This window comes from Xenopus laevis, chromosome 1L (assembly GCF_017654675.1).
Source record: "Xenopus laevis strain J_2021 chromosome 1L, Xenopus_laevis_v10.1, whole genome shotgun sequence".
NCBI lineage: Eukaryota > Metazoa > Chordata > Amphibia > Anura > Pipidae > Xenopus > Xenopus laevis.
Genome location: NC_054371.1, coordinates 137,902,325 through 137,918,725, shown reverse-complemented (window position 1 = coordinate 137,918,725; position 16,401 = coordinate 137,902,325). Strand labels below are relative to the sequence as shown.

The 16,401-nt window shown below is 37.4% G+C and overlaps 1 protein-coding gene across 1 annotated transcript in view; it reads right to left on the bottom strand.

Moving 5' to 3' along the window:
• The window catches only part of glis3.L (GLIS family zinc finger 3 L homeolog), a 216,129-nt gene extending 201,365 nt beyond the window's left edge, over positions 1 to 14,764 (bottom strand). Inside the window, exon 1 of the mRNA XM_018258381.2 lies at positions 14,252 to 14,764. The gene's annotated coding sequence lies outside the window, so the exon portion shown is untranslated. The remainder of the gene's footprint in view (positions 1 to 14,251) is intronic.
• Between the last annotated feature and the right edge of the window lie 1,637 nt (positions 14,765 to 16,401).

Below are 16,401 nucleotides of genomic sequence, written 5' to 3'. Positions count from 1 at the left end.
AAATTAAATACTGTTTAACATATAAATAAATGTTTTTAAATCCGTATGATTGTTGCCAAAGATTCTAAGCTGCTAAAACCAAAAGATAATTAAACTCACAAAAAATATAGATAAAGCACAACTACAGAATGAGCATTTACAAACTATGCCTTACTTTGGAGCTTGTACCTGTATGAGATGCAGCGTTTACTCTGTCTCTACCTTCCTTTAAAAACCTTATTCAATGTGGACATAATCTTTATTCTCGATTTTTTTATGTCATATGCATTTGCGCAATGTATTTTTACTCTTTTAGCATTTAATACAGCCATTGGCCTGTTTTTCTTCCCTTATAATAACCCACCACTTTCCACTCACTGACATAACATCTTATTAAATGATGAGAGTATTGCTAATTTCAGTTAATAATGCTTTCCTACTGTTACCAAAATGGGGTCAGGTTTAATAAGGCTAAAACGGCAAATGGCATACAGATGTGTAGGTTTTCTCTGAAGTTTTGCATTAAATTTATGTACATGCCAGACAGAGCTGTCAAACTGTCCCAAATATCAAGTTAGTGAACAACAAAATCCCAAAGTTTGTTATAGCAGCAATAAATAACTCGTGACAACTTGCCCTTGTCTTGCAAAACTCATCACACTACAACCGATTATCTTGCCATACAGACATACAGTGAATCTGCTATTTTTCGATCTCTATATCTGCTACTTCAAGTCAAAAACCAGTAAAACTCACTTAAAAACTATTTGTTGAGGTAGTCAGAAACTGATGTCCTTAGTCCTGGCCACCACTAGAAATCACGGGCCTTATACTATGTTATTGCAAGGGCCAAGGGGGCCCTCTGTGGAGTGGGCCTCACTAAATAAATCAGATTAAACAGTCATTTAATTTAAATAGACTACATCAGACCATACAGAAAAATGGGCTCACTTACAAAGTGATCCCTAAGTATAAGAATTCAATTTTTTTATGTTTTGTTTACCGAATTGCAATATTCCCCAATATTTCACGATTCCATTAGAATTGCACCCACTGCAATCTGGTGCAAACATTTTCACCATATATTTGAGGCATAAAGGTTTGTGCCATTTTGTAATCCCTGAAATATTAGGGGCAGTAGAAAAGTAGCCCATGGGAGAGCACTTACATGCCTTCCAAGAGCAGCAATATTCAACTGACACAACAACAAGCACCAACAGGTGCAACATTCAAAGAGAGCCCTTTACTTACCATCTGTTTAAGGCAGATGTTAGGCACATTGCTGTCTTGGACAGACTGTCACATGGGGCCAATACAGAGGAGAACTATAGGAGAATTATAGCACCAATGCAAATCAACAGATGCAAAGAAATATGATATTTTTATTCTGGTGATGAATAAACACCAAAACAGTACAGTGTATTTTTTTGGAATTGGCTAAAAAAAAAATATATACCAATAATGGTACCTACCACATGTGGTTGAAATTCATTGCATTTTAATATGGCACCAGCAATTCCCTGTGTCATCAGTATTCACTGTGTCATCAGTAGTGTCTTCAGGTCCAGTGCTGAGCTAGGCACCGTGAGTGCCACCACATGATGCCAGCAGATGAGACTCCATGGAGCAATGCACATAGGTGTGACATCACTTCTGTCGACCCCTACCTCCACCTCTGCTGCCAGATTTAGTAGGAAAGCATCTGACAACGGGGGAAGAAGGTTTTTTTTCCCATAAAATGTTTTTACTATATAGGCATCCCCTTTAAAGCTGCTGCCCGAGGCACAGGCCCTTGAGTGCCCCTGTATGTGTCATTTGTTGAACATGGAACCTCATCAATAGTGGTGCCCTGTGCAATTAGGGCAATGTAATTACACAATCTGGTAGAAAGTAGTCGACACAACACTTAAAATCTTTGTGTAGTGCAGGTTCCTCCAATGTCCACTTCCCATTGGTATATACATGACAGCCAGCATGGAACAGCACCATTTATGTTATGAAGAATAAAAAGACTTTTATTGCAAACTTTTTAGGACATTACAACAACATTTCAGGCCACGTTTCTAGCTTGATAAATGGCCCAACGTGGTCTGAAACGTTGCTGTAATGCCCGAAAAAGTTTGCAATAACGTCATTTTTATTGTTCATAAGTGGTGCTGTTCCATTCTGGCTGTAATGTAATTACACAACCCATCACAAGGAAGGAAAAAATGACTGATAACGAATTTTTAAATATGCCCTGTGTGGCATTAGCCTAAGCTCTCAGCTGACTATCACTCTTAAATAGTTTGCTCACGGGACTCTACTTTATGCACCTTTTCTCCAGAAATGTTGCTTGTTTGAGATTAGCCTAAGGGAGATACATGTTCACCTGTTCTATAACTTATCTCTGGCACACGCATTGTGCTATTGTAGACACGTAAAAAAGGTAAGGTTAACCCATGCAATGAGCTCCTTTATAGGGAGATATGTTCCTTTTATTTGTGTAACATCATATCAAATCCTAAATGAGTCAGGTCATACAAAAGTTATATACACAACAAGCAATGAAATATGTGTACAAGTGTTTGAAAGGACAGTTTAACACTATTTGATGTTCATTTATCACCCAGTTCATTAAACACTTGGAAATGTAACTGCCAATTCACCAGACAAAAGCCAAAAATACATTGGGAAATATTTGTTTACAGTGTGTCAGTCATTTTGCTTTTTTTCCGCTATTGTGATTTTTTTTTTTAGTTTGATGATATTGCATTAACATTCAACCTGTGGATGACTTCAGTGCAGAACTGGGATTCTATTATTCATGTGTTAATAATTTGTAAAAGCTTCAGATTAGTGGTTTATGTTAGTAACGTGCCATTTTCTTGTGCACTGATCTTTAAAATGATATTGTGCTTATGCAAACATGACTTCATGTATGCCTGAAACCATTAAGCTCATCTACAAATACAGTACTTTGTACTTCTTAGAGTTGGATGTTTAATGGCAAATAAAAAAAAAATCCACGATCAGAGTTAAATAAAGGCAAATAAAAATAAAATCCATAATTAGAGACACAGGGCTAAATTGCACAAGCATATTTACCCATTGTAATCAGATATTTTTTTTCATTCTCCAACAAACGAATTACCAGCTTATCCCCAATCTTTGCAATAGTAGGCACTCCTTTCAAAGGTCACACCGTATAGACCTCAATTAGCATCAGCAAGAAGATAGTGAAAGGATGCCATAGACTGCAGAGCTCTGCTGCGTTAGTGCTTTATTGTACACACGACATGTTTCGAGTCACATGGACCCTTTCTCAAGTGTAACAATCACATGATCAAACCACATCTTATAGCCTTAATTGCCAAACAGTGCTCCTCCTCCCACCAATTAACTCATTAGTCCAGAGTAAAAGTGTAAAATAGGTAGAAAACATAGAACGTATAAAACGTTTAAAAGTCCCAGTGATCTCCAGTGTACATGTAGTGTCCAAGTGCCAAGGTTCCATATCTTCAGATACACTCTATAATAAAAGACAAAAATCCAAAGAACCCCACATCACCTTAGTCCAAAAAATGGACAACCGCTATTTAATTTAAAAACATTTAAAATAGATATTCACATAAGAAAGGTGGTACTATCCTTTTTTGGATCTACCTGTCCTGACAATCCAAGAATACATGCATAACTGTGCCTTTCCACAATTATTCTAGAGATACATTCATATTAGACTATTATATTAAACAATACGATTTAAAGCAATCGCTTCTCCCTCACTGGGACTTTTAAACGTTTTATACGTTCTATGTTTTCTACCTATTTTACACTTTTACTCTGGACTAATGAGTTAATTGGTGGGAGGAGGAGCACTGTTTGGCAATTAAGGCTATAAGATGTGGTTTGATCATGTGATTGTTACACTTGAGAAAGGGTCCATGTGACTCGAAACATGTCGTGTGTACAATAAAGCACTAACGCAGCAGAGCTCTGCAGTCTATGGCATCCTTTCACTATTTTTTTTCATTCATTCTTACCTGCAGTAGAAGTGATACTCAGAGCTAAAACTAGGGATAGGCAGAAGAGACACATGTTCATACCCAGATTGGGGGGAGAGAGTAGACTGATGCTGATGGAACAAGGGGAAAATGAGGAGCAGTGGGGTGTGAAAGAGCAGAGCACCAGGCCAGCACTTGGATGGCAATACTATCTTAGCTAGTTAGCTCTGCAGTTTAGTTTCAGTATAAGGGCTCTAAGGGGCAGATTTATCAAGGGTCGAATTTAATTTTCACATGTTTTTATGGTCAAACCTGTCAAATTCAACTAGGGAGTTATTCAAATTTGATTTGAGTTTTTAAAAATTTGAATTGTTGAGATTTATCATACTCTGGCCCTTTAAGAATTCAAATTTTATTATTCACCACCTAAAACCTACTGAATTGCTGTTTGAGTCAATGGGAGAGGTCCAGGGATCAATTTGGAGTTGTTTGCAGCCATCTTGACATTCGAGTTTTTTTATTTCGGAGAAAAAAACTCAAATCGAGTTTTTTAAATTCAAATCGATTTGATTAGAGTTTTCTGGCCGATTTAATTCATCCGAGTTTTAAAAATTAGATTTTTTTAATACATTTCAATTGATCGAGTTTTTAAAAACTCACATGAATTCGAAATTTGACCTTTGATAAATGTGCCTCTAAGTATTCTTTATTGAACCATATATGCATATATGTATTGTGGCAAGCTGGCGGCTTGAACACGTAACTTTTAGAGGGGATTAGTCAATGGTGAGCAGGCAGCATAGGAGAAAGGAGCATGAAGACAGGGACACACAGCTTCTTCAAGGAAAATACAGGTTTATTTTCCCACTTTTCAAAGACAGTCAATAATCCACATACACAGGGGTGACCATTTTATCATACAAACAAAATCATAAAAATAAAACCTAGCCCACTGGGCACTACCTTCCAACTCTGGAGCAGTCCCTGACTAGGCTGGGCCCCTTGTGGACAACCAGCAAACAAAACAATTGTTATGGCTCACCCCTGTACTCACAGTCTTGGAGTGAACCTTTTAGCCTCCTGGCTTTTCTCCAATGTCCCACACAGACAACAACTCTTGCTCTTAGTCACAGCCACGGGCTCCCTCTGCTTCATGCAGGATCAGGCGGCACTCCCAGCTCCTCTGGGAGTTCCCAACACAGCCAGGTCTCCTACCTGCTGTGCCCTGATGAGAGACACTCTCCCATTCTAATTAACTTTAAATAGTCTTTCCACAGGACAGCTTTCCTGTGGAAGGTGAACTCCAATCTCTGGACTGGATCTGCGGAATGGAGTCCCTGGCTACTAAAGTCTTTAAACAGAGCACTAATTCTCTGTTTAGTAACTCCCTTCCTGGAGCCTATCTCAGTCCCTGGGGCGAAATTAAAGGCTAGAGTGACCTTTTTCCTCCTTTTCCTAGTCACTCTACCACAGTATCATAAATTGATCTTCATAAGGGAATAAGCACAAGGTTCTAGCACACCATGTAAAAAAATCTGAGCATTCAACTACTGTTTCCCTTGTGACTAATATATATTCTGTATAATGTGCATGTGCATGCTTTTCAAATACAGACAACAAGCTTAATGTACTGCATAACTGGTGTAAATAAGAGGGGTTTTGTAGCCACCTAAAACCTGCTGAGTTCATGTATAAGTCAATGAATAAAATTTTAAGATGTTACTAGCCTTCCTGATATTCGAGTTTTTTAGGAGAAAAAAATCGATTCGAGTTTAGTCTAATTCTAATCAAATGTAAGTTTTCGAGTCGAGAATATTCGTTTGAGTTTTAGATGTTCGAATTTACATTTCTTCGAAAATCGACTTTTGATAAATGGGCCTCCCTGATTTTTACTGGCATGCAACTTTTTTTCCTGCGAAAAAACATGCACAGGAATATTTTGTAATTTTTTTTAAAAAAAAGCTAGCATTCCAGAAAAAAGTCACGTGAGTTTTGCCAGCTTTTTTTTTTCCTCGTCCAGGTTATTTTTTCAGGAATCTGCCCCTAAAGATAACGGCCAAAAATAATTATATAGAAAGCACTATAAAGAAAATAGAAAGCACAGATGGAACAAAGTAAATGGACTCCCATCCAGTGGCGTAACTACCGGGGGAGCAGGCGGTGCGATTGGGCGAGGGCCCGCACCCCCTCAGGGCCCCCCGGCAGCTCGCGCGCCACGAATTCTGGGCAGTTCCCGGGCATACAGGGGGGGGGCGGGAGGGCCCGGCTGCACGTCCCGAGCCAGGGCCCGCCCCCCTATAGTTACGTTGCTGCTCCCATCCACTGCTTCTGGCAAATGTATTGACAGGCGCTGTATCAGCCTTAGAGCGCACACACAGTGGATTTTGGTGCAAAAAATAAAAAGATTCACTCTGCATGCGCACTAGAAAATGCAGGTGGAGAAAAGCCGACGAACAGAGTTAGCCTGGGATCGCACACCAATGAATTTGACCTAACTACCAATCAAAATCTGACTCTTACTTGAAGAAACACCAAATTTCTTTCCTTCTATAGGGTAAACATGGGTTTCTGCATCACACTTCCTTCTTTCAGATTAAACCTCCAGGACATAGCACGATTATGATCAGTTTGCTACTCTCCCCCTCCCTCCTCCCCTCCCTGATGTAATCTGAGCCCAAAGCTATGAGTGAGCAGGGACAGATTCAAGCAGGAAGTGATGTCACATCACAACACATCAGCTAATATGGAAGCTGCTATCCTAAACAAATGCATAGAACTTCTAGAGCTCTTTACTCTAGTATGGTAAAGCATTCTACAGAATACATGGGGGAATGTAATAAAAGTCAGTAACGGAAAAAATATTCACAATGCGAAAAGTTATGCCTCTATGCGAACACATTTTTCTTTTCACTAATTTAATATAGCTTTTGTGAACCCGGAAACTGTTTATCAACAACTTCCGACAGTGGAAGAAGGTTTGTGAATTTTATAGTTTGCGCCAGTGTGCAGTGAATGTTATAAAACTTCTTACTGAAAAAGTTGTTACGTTTGCTCTAAAGGATTACGACACTTTAAAGCACTTTTTAAAAGTGGGCAATGCGCAATGAAAATTCGCAATGCAATAAGAGTTTAAGGAAGAATATTAGATTGTGAAATGTGAATTTGTTTTCTTATTTGTGCAAACCGTTTTGTTCTTTGCGACTTTTATTACATTCCCCCAATAGTGTTCTAGCTTGCACTATTGTGGCTAGTATATTGGTAATAATCTTCTTCAGTAGCTTCCCTTCTTCTTTAATTATAAAAAGGTCAAATGTTTGAGTTTTTTATACCTCAAATGAACTTAAATAAACTCAGAAATCAAATGGTTTCTAATTTAAGAAAAAACTCGAATAGAAAAAAATCAATTCATCGAGTTTGGGTTTAACAACCGAAAAACGCGAATTAACCGCATTTTCAGCGAAAAAGAACTTGAATCATTTGAGTTACCGGGCAAAAACCTCTGAAAAAAAAGGAGGCCAAAACCCTCTCAAAAAGAACATCATGAAGGCTATTAACATCTTCAAATGGTTCAAGGGACCTCTGCCATTGACTCCTACAACCTCAACAGGTTTTAGATGGTGTATTTTTTTGGATTCAAGCTATTTTCAGGGTCGGGGTATAATAAATATTTCAAAATTCTATTTTTCAAAAAATTTGTTTTTTTCATTAACCAGAAAATGTGATTTTTGAACAAAACATAACCTTGAAAACTGGAATTTTCATGAAAAACACAACTCGCGCTTTAATAAATAATACCCTTAGTGTGACGTTGATTATGGCATTCTTTTTTAATATCCTTATATAATATTTCACCTAAACAAATTATGCCAATAACAATGTACCAAATTTAAGGTGGGTAATACATGCATTTGTACCTGCATAACATCTCTTGGTTTGATATTTTTCACATCCATTAGAATAATAGGATTGTCTATGGACTGATATTTGTAGATGCTATTCTAAAACAATTAGATTTTTTTCCCAATTAGCAATCCTTTTGTTTAGAAGTTGTTGTATGGCTTCAAATGCCCCAGTTTCCCTAGCAATTAGGCAAGGGATTGATTGGAACACTGGAAGAGGAATGGTTATGGACCTAAATATAATTGCAGGTATGAGATCTCTTATCTGAAAATCCAGTTTACTCGATTTTAACCAAGCTGCATAAATCCATATTGGTGACAAAGCAATCCTGTTGTGGTTGTTTCAATATTTTTAGTATGGTAATCCATTTTCTTTTTAAAAAAACCTTATGCTGGGTTCGGCAGCTAGTAGACCGTATATTTACGGCAGCCAAACAGACTATTGCCAAGGCTTGGAAAACCAACTCATTAAACTTACAGGAGGTGAAACACAGACTAGATAACTATATGTCTATGGAAAGGCTCTCCTCACTTGCCAAGGGTGACTTGCGCTCTTTTCATAAACTCTGGGGCCCCTGGGTTCAATATAGAGGGCTCTCAACAATAGGTTAGATATGGGTATGTAAGGAGGACAGCACCCTAGGTTTGCCATTTTTTCCCCAAGACACACCTATATTCTTATGTGATCATATTCTTCACTGAGTATGCTCCCCCTATGGATACGTTCTTTAGTTTCTGTTTTACCACTTCTGTCTATTCTTTTCTGTCTAACTAATATTGGTGTCCTATTTTCCTTATTGTTGACAGCAATACTTGTAATCTGTATCTTTGCATTATTGAAGCTGTTTTTTACATGCAACACATTACTTTCTGTAAGAGTTTTCATGGAAAATAGGAGCAACGGCTGTATTTTGATTTTCTTCTGTTTCTTTTTCTTTGTAAAACAAAATAAAAATATTTGACAAAAAAAAACAAAAAAACCTTATGCTGAAAACTCATTCCAGAAAAATAGATACTATACCTATATAAGAAATAATAGCCATCTAGCCTCAGAATCTGCTCAGAATTCTGGTTTCCAGTAAATTTATATAACATTTTAATTTTCATAGATTGAAAGAGAATAAATAGGCAAATAATTTAAAAACAACATAACGTATAAAAAAAATAACATATATCCATTATAAAACAAGATTAATTTGGCTTATAATATCACAGCCTGCATCCAAGTAAGTCTTAAATAGATTCCCCTTTAAGCATAACAACCTAACAATTTTACATTACTCTGCCCATTTTATCATTAATGATGCTAACTATGCATGGATCCCCAATACTCCACTCCGTTCTAAAACAGCCCTATTTCTAAATATTTTTCCCACTTTAAGTGCATTATCTACATCCTCTGGCTGTGGTACAAAGTAACAAAAGTAATTTTAATTTCCTATACTACAAATCAGATTTGGTAAATTTACTTTGAACCGCAGCAAAGTACGAATGGATTAGTGCATTTTCCTTACTAATGAAGGCACAATCTGGGGACTGTTATTATGTTTCAAATAATTATTATAAATGAAAGCTGCGCAGATACAAAGCTGCAGTGTTCTATATACAGTCTGTAACAAAAGTGTCGAGCCTTGTTGATTGTAACTCCATGGAGTACCTGTCCATGTGTAATTTACTTTTTCCTGTTCTAATGTCAGACACAGAAAATGGCCACTTGTTAGATACAACTTCTTTTTAGTTGGAACAGCATTTATACATTGTAACATTCTCTGATAAAACAGAAAATTGCAGCACAGGTAGCTAATTACTTCCCTGAGCTCATCAAATAACAGTACAGATAGGGGATTCTTTATCAAAGGTCGAGTTTGTGAGGTTTTTTCTACCTAGAATAGACTCACAATTCGAATGTTTGCTTATTTATGAAAAAACTAGAATGTAAAAAACTTGATTCAATGCAATCAGGGGGGAAACTAAAATATTTTAAATTGATCGACTTTTCGAGGGAAAACCACCATAAAAAACCTGAAAATCATGAAGTGAAAAGACATCTTCAAATGGTTCAAGGGACCTCTGCCATTGACTTTTAAGTGACCTCGACAGGTTTTAGCTGGATGATTTTTGGATTCAGCTTTTAGCAGCTTTGGGACATAATAAATCTTGAGAAATTTGAGTTTTTTTATACTGAAAAATTTGAGTTTTTAGTGAAACTACCCTTGAAAAACTAATTTTTTTTGAGAAAAAACAACTCGACGTTCAATAAATAACCCCCTTAATGTCATATGTTTTCTTCTTAGATTTTACTGCATATAGAAATGGAAATTTTTACACATACTACATGTTAGTGACACTTTTCTATTTGCAGACAGCACAAAATTGCTAATGACAAGTAAAGATTCCTGTACAACAGCATGACTGTATGCTGTCAATAATGTATTCAGATAATGTTTACGCCACATGTTTTGCAGTGCCCTGCAATTTTCCATGTTTTCAGCACTCTACATTTGCTTCACTTAAAAATTGTATTTGGAAAAAATTATGTTTTCAAAAAAAAAACTGTTTTGCAAACAGTGCACTTCGCATCCCATAGCAGCAACTGAATTCGGTGGAACATAAATGGATATGTAACCCTTTCATTATCCCTCTTTCTTATATGTCCTCAGCATGCACAACTTACATGATGCGAAAGATAACCAGTGCTGTAACATATAATGCCATGAAAAAGTATTCAGACCCATGAATAATGATGACATTTTATAGAAAAATTATTCAACCCAAAAATTGTATTCTCTGATTTTTTTTTTAAACATGATATTTGAAAATTAGATTTTAATTTTGCAATCCTGATACAAAGTTTGAGAACTAGTAAAAGGTTTGAATACTGTATTTGTAAGGCAGTAAGTATACACACAAATATATATAGGTATTTATCTTTGTATTTCTTTAATGTGTAAAATCTATGGAAAAACTATTAAATGTTAAAATATCTATTACTATTATTTTACTACTGACATGGGTTTTTGTTGAGATAGATGGGTTATCCACACACAATCAATGACAGGTAGAAATCATCTGATTTGACATGTAAATATTAGTAAACTTTTGCAAAATAACAACTCAACTACCAGAAAACAAGGCATACTTTAGAGATGTCACTGCAAAATCATACAGAAATGATACAAACCAATGATGAAAAATGCTGGTACAAATTGGTCAGACAAAAATACAGTTATTCCTCCGACTCAGAGGAGACTGTCAGTTAAGTGAGTAACTAAGACGTAAACTGACCACAATTACTTATGCCTGCAATCCCTCTGAGATTGGCGGATTCATGCTTTCCAAACCACGCTGGAAAGCGTTCAAAAAGTCCATGTAATTTCTGGGACTGCAGAACAACTACAGCACAAAGTCTCCTAGAAAAATGAGCCATCTGGCACCAATAATAACTTGGTAAAGTTTTCATGGCTTGCTGACAAAAATACATCTTTTGAATCTCTTTCTGAAGTAATTAAACTCTAGTACACACAAATATAATCTTCCTCAAACTTTTTCTGACATGGCTTATACTATGCCAGTGTTTTTACACACAATCTCCACTTTACTGGATACATGGGACAGCAGTCAGCACCACTTAAAATGTAAGTGACTGAATTTGCAAAGGTAAGAACAAATGTGAGCTTTATAACATTTTCTAAATAAATCATCTATGTATCTAGCTCTATGTATATAGCCAACTATCATATTTCTAAGATGTGTGTTTTATGTATAGAATAGATGGCTCATTTACTGACAAAGGAGAAGGGTTCAAACAGGTGCCTCAGTTTTTCACACTTTGCTCCCTGCCCCAGAATGGAGCATAAGAAACTGCATTCCCCTCATAAATACAGCACTAACTGTGTTTGGTAGCACTGTATTCATAAGGGGCGAGTGGAGGCACCCACCCTCCTAACTCATCCCCTAACTTGCACATCCTCACGTTTTTGACTGAGCAATAATTGGTACTAGTTTGCCCCCCCTTAGTGTTTTAGCACTCATGCCCATATAAATAATATATGTATTACTGCTGAGCCCCTGCATGCAAACAGCGTCTATGCATCTGCACATACAAGAATTTACTTTTTTTTTACTTTTCATTTTTTACCATTTTATATGTGGCTCAATCATGCTTAAAGACTTCTAGAACAGTTTGTGTGTGTGTGTTTGTGGGTGTATAGGTATGGGATCTATTGTATGGAATGTTTAGGAGCTGGGGTCTTCCATTCCTTAAGTGTACTAAATACATGTAAACATTAAATAAAACTAATACAATTCTTTTGCTACCAATATCAATGTATGCTACTGCAGTTACCATTAAGTAAAAGGTACGAACTGCTACATAGGTAATTAGTGCAAAACATTAGAATTACTTGTTTAAATAGGAATTCTTGTATTTGTGAGAGTGCACAAAAATGCTATCTGGATAATAGATTCCATATACATATAAATATAAAAATATTTTTTTCTAAATACTCTATTTTTTTACTGCTCATGTTACACATACACACATATTTATATGCATTCCAATATACTTTATGCTTTATGGTGTCGCCACAGTTTACACCTATATGCTGCAATTCTCAAAATATGCTAATGTCATTGAGTACATATAATGAAATGACCATAGGCAGCAGAAGCAGAATTGTGTACTTTCAAGTGACTATTATGTTCTTAGAATTGACCTGGACAATTTTTTTTACACAGTGCAGGTATGGGACCTTTATCCAGAATGCTCAGGACTTGGAATAATGGATCTTTCCATAATATACCATAAGTCTACTAGAAAATCATGTAAACATTAAATTAACCCAATAGATTGGTTTTGCTTCCAATAAGGATTAATTATATCTTAGTTTGGATCAAGTACAAGGCAATGTTTTCTTATTGCAGAGAAAAAGGAAATAATTTTTAAATATTTGAAATTAAATTGTTAAAATGCAGTCTATGGCCTTTCCCTAATTCAGAGCTTTCTGTATAATAGTTTTCTGGATAACGGATCCATACCTGTACAAACTAAACATTAGTTTGTAAGAAATGTAATAATATGCTTTTCTTACGATGCTTTAAAACTAAATTCATGTGATAAACTAAATAAGCACAATTTGGTTACATGTACTTTAGATTACCTTTATTATCAATAAAAGTCTTAACTGCATGTTTCAACTGAGTATTTAAGTAAATATGTTGGCTATATGATGGATTTGCTTTCTAAACTCTTATTCCTAAAGTTGTCTAGCTTGAACACTTATTACTGCTGTGCTAATACAATGCAAGGTGTACCCCAACAAAAACATGAATATAAGTCAGAGATTGAAAGGGTTTCTGGACAGGGACTAGTTATGTTTGTATATAATTGCATTGGCTCTATTCTGTTTACTTCTACTATTTGTAGAATAAATTAGATCTCCAAATTATAAATGAAATTAAAAATACATCTGTATGATAGATAGATAGATATAGATAGATAGATAGATAGATAGATAGATAGATAGATAGATAGATAGATAGATAGATAGATAGATAGATAGATAGATGCCATAGCTTGACCAAAAGACAAGTGTGTACAAACATAATAATTTCTTACATAAATTCTGATAATGTAATAAAGCTGTAAATAAATTATTGACCCATAGACATATACTTTTTTTCTACATGTGTCTGTTTATCACAGGAGTACAAACAAAAGCCTTTACTGAAATGGAACAAGATAAACCTTTACAGTAGTTTATATATATAAATATATATAAATATATATATAGTGAATAAAGTACCCCCTCTTGTAAAATATAAGGATATTATAAGTTACCGAGGAGTTTCATGACCATATAAAAACACGAGGCAGAAGGGGCAAGTGTTTTTATACAGGTCATGGAACTCCGAGGTAACTTCTAATTGCAACTGGGGGTACTTTATTTATTATAATACACAAGTTTCATTGAGTCATGTGACAGAAATGACATCAGAACTCACCGTTTATAACTGATGACATCAGAACTCACCGTTTATAAGGATATAATTTACAAGATATTGTGTATATATATATATATATATATATATATATATATATATATATATATATATATATATATATATATATATGTATATATATATAGTATTTAAATACATCATCTCTCTGCCTACCTGTATCTAGCTATCTATTACAATTACTGCCTTTCAGTTCCTCTGATGCCAAAATGCCATCAATTGTGGATGTAGCTGTCCATTTGCGAATGGAGAATTTCATGTTGAATCCATGAAACTGTACCTGTCTACCTTTACCTTTCATATTCCATATCATCGCTGTACAGAGATATGCAACAGATGTTTTATGCAAAGTGTATATTGGATGGAACATACCAGCAGGTAAGCAGAGGTGTCTGTACCACAAACTCCACACTGTATCCTCCCCATCCGGAAAGTGACAAGTCGGGCGTGAGTGCACATGGACATAGCCCTCCTGATTGTTTTCTCCTGTTCACCTCAGCACACAAACATGACAGCGACCCCAGCCTTCAGCACAGCTAGTGTCCGCTCTCCTATGAACGTGCCAGCCCTCTGTGGTGCAGCCCACCAAACAGTAGCCCCCTATGATGAGATCCCTGTAAGGGCAGTTAGTGAGTGCCAGGCAGCTTACAATGGCGCCCCTCTACTTATCAGTCTATTCATGAAGGGGGACCGTGCCTAAGCTGCATTATGAAATCTCTGCCTGGGACAGGGACAGCACTGGCACTTGTGTAGCGGCGCGTAGTTACTGCTGCTGCTCCCAGATAGTAATGAGGAGCTGAACGTACGACAGGCGCCCCGTGTGCTCTAGCAGGAGCTGTGCGCAATGCCTGCTCTACGGAGACCAATGATAGCAGAGCGCACAGTTCAGGGGAGAGGGGCGGAGGGAGGTGTATGTCTCAGGTCCTCTAAGCAGGAAGCCTACCCCTGGGAAGGAGGCGGGAGAGGGAGGAGGGTACCGAAACTTCGCAGCGCCACAGGTCACCGTGTCAGCGACTGGCACTAACGTTCCATGGAAACATCCCCCCAGCCCTTACAATGGTTGGGGCGAGAGCGCGTCCTTTCACTTTTTGCGCGTCGTTGTGTCACGAGAATGGATGCGCAGCACCTTCAGCACGAGAATTCATTTCTCCGAACAGGATAGTGTTTAATGTTCCCCAGCACCCGCCTCACCTCAGTAGTTATTAGCAGTTACCTCCAACCTTATATCTTGCAAGGATTATAGTATCCACGCGTGCGCACAACACGGTCACCTGCTATATAGTGTAAGGCTAATGGCACTTGCCTGTATGTAAAGGAATAAAAGTAGCTGGATAAGACCTGCTCCTATTTCTACTAGGTTGGCAGCTTTTTGGGGGAGCCCTCTATACATATAGATCAACTTTTTAAATTCCCTCAGCCCACCTACTCCACACCTTGAGGAGCGTTTCTGCCATGAGGCAGGTTGAGAAACTCGCAGCAGCCCACAAGTATACAATGGGGCAGCAAAGAGCCACACCTGATAACATAAGGCTAAACTCCACTAGCACTTTTGTAGGATAGTGTCTGGTCGACAGAACACATCTGACGTATCTAAATATAATGGGACTGATCAATGGCGTCAGTGTAGGACTGAGATGCCAGTGATCCACCGGAAAACCTTAGACCGTGGGCCCACTTTCCAAACTATTATTCCTCCTCTCCTCACTCAACCTCTTTATTCCCCTAGTCTTTTAGATCTACTTACTATACTTTATTCTTCCATTATTAAACCTATATTTCCCATAAAGAAATAAGGAATGACCATGAAATAGGCCAAATGGTTAGAAGCAAGAGGGCCCACTGACTCCTGGGCCCACCGGGAGTTTTCCTGGTATCCTGGTGGGCCAGTCCGACACTGAGTAATGGAAGCAGACCCCGCGGTCGCTATGGGTCCCTGGAACATAGGGGCTCTCTATAGTACTAAAATCCCCCTCCCCCCAGCATTACTGGCAGTGGCGTATCTAGTTGTTTCTGGGCCCCATAGCAAATTCAATTTAGGGCCCCAAAATATTTATAAGTTGGCCTATTTTACCAAGATATATTAAAATTGCTAATTAATTAGGGTCTCACTGGGCCCCCTACACTCCTGGGCCCCCTGCAACCGCAGGGTCTGCTTCCTCTATAGTTAAGCCCCTGATTACTGGTAGAACCAGGAGAGGAAGATGTGCACCGGGACATTATTTTTGGCAGGGGGCCTGGTGCGGTCTTTTAGCCACTGAGACTGATATAAAAATATGATGTGTAAACTACATGGAAATATTTCCATCCAACATATCCCAACTGTGAGATGCGAACCATGCATGCTGCATCTTCATCCAACGAGATAACATTTTATGGTGTCCGACCGAGTTTTTTTCCCATTTAAATACACTGAGGGCATATTTATCAAGGGACAAATTTTGAATGGAAAAATGTCAAAATTCGAATTCAAAAAGACCAACCGAAATGAAGTAGAAGTTTTTTTTTTTTTGGTCGAATAGGTC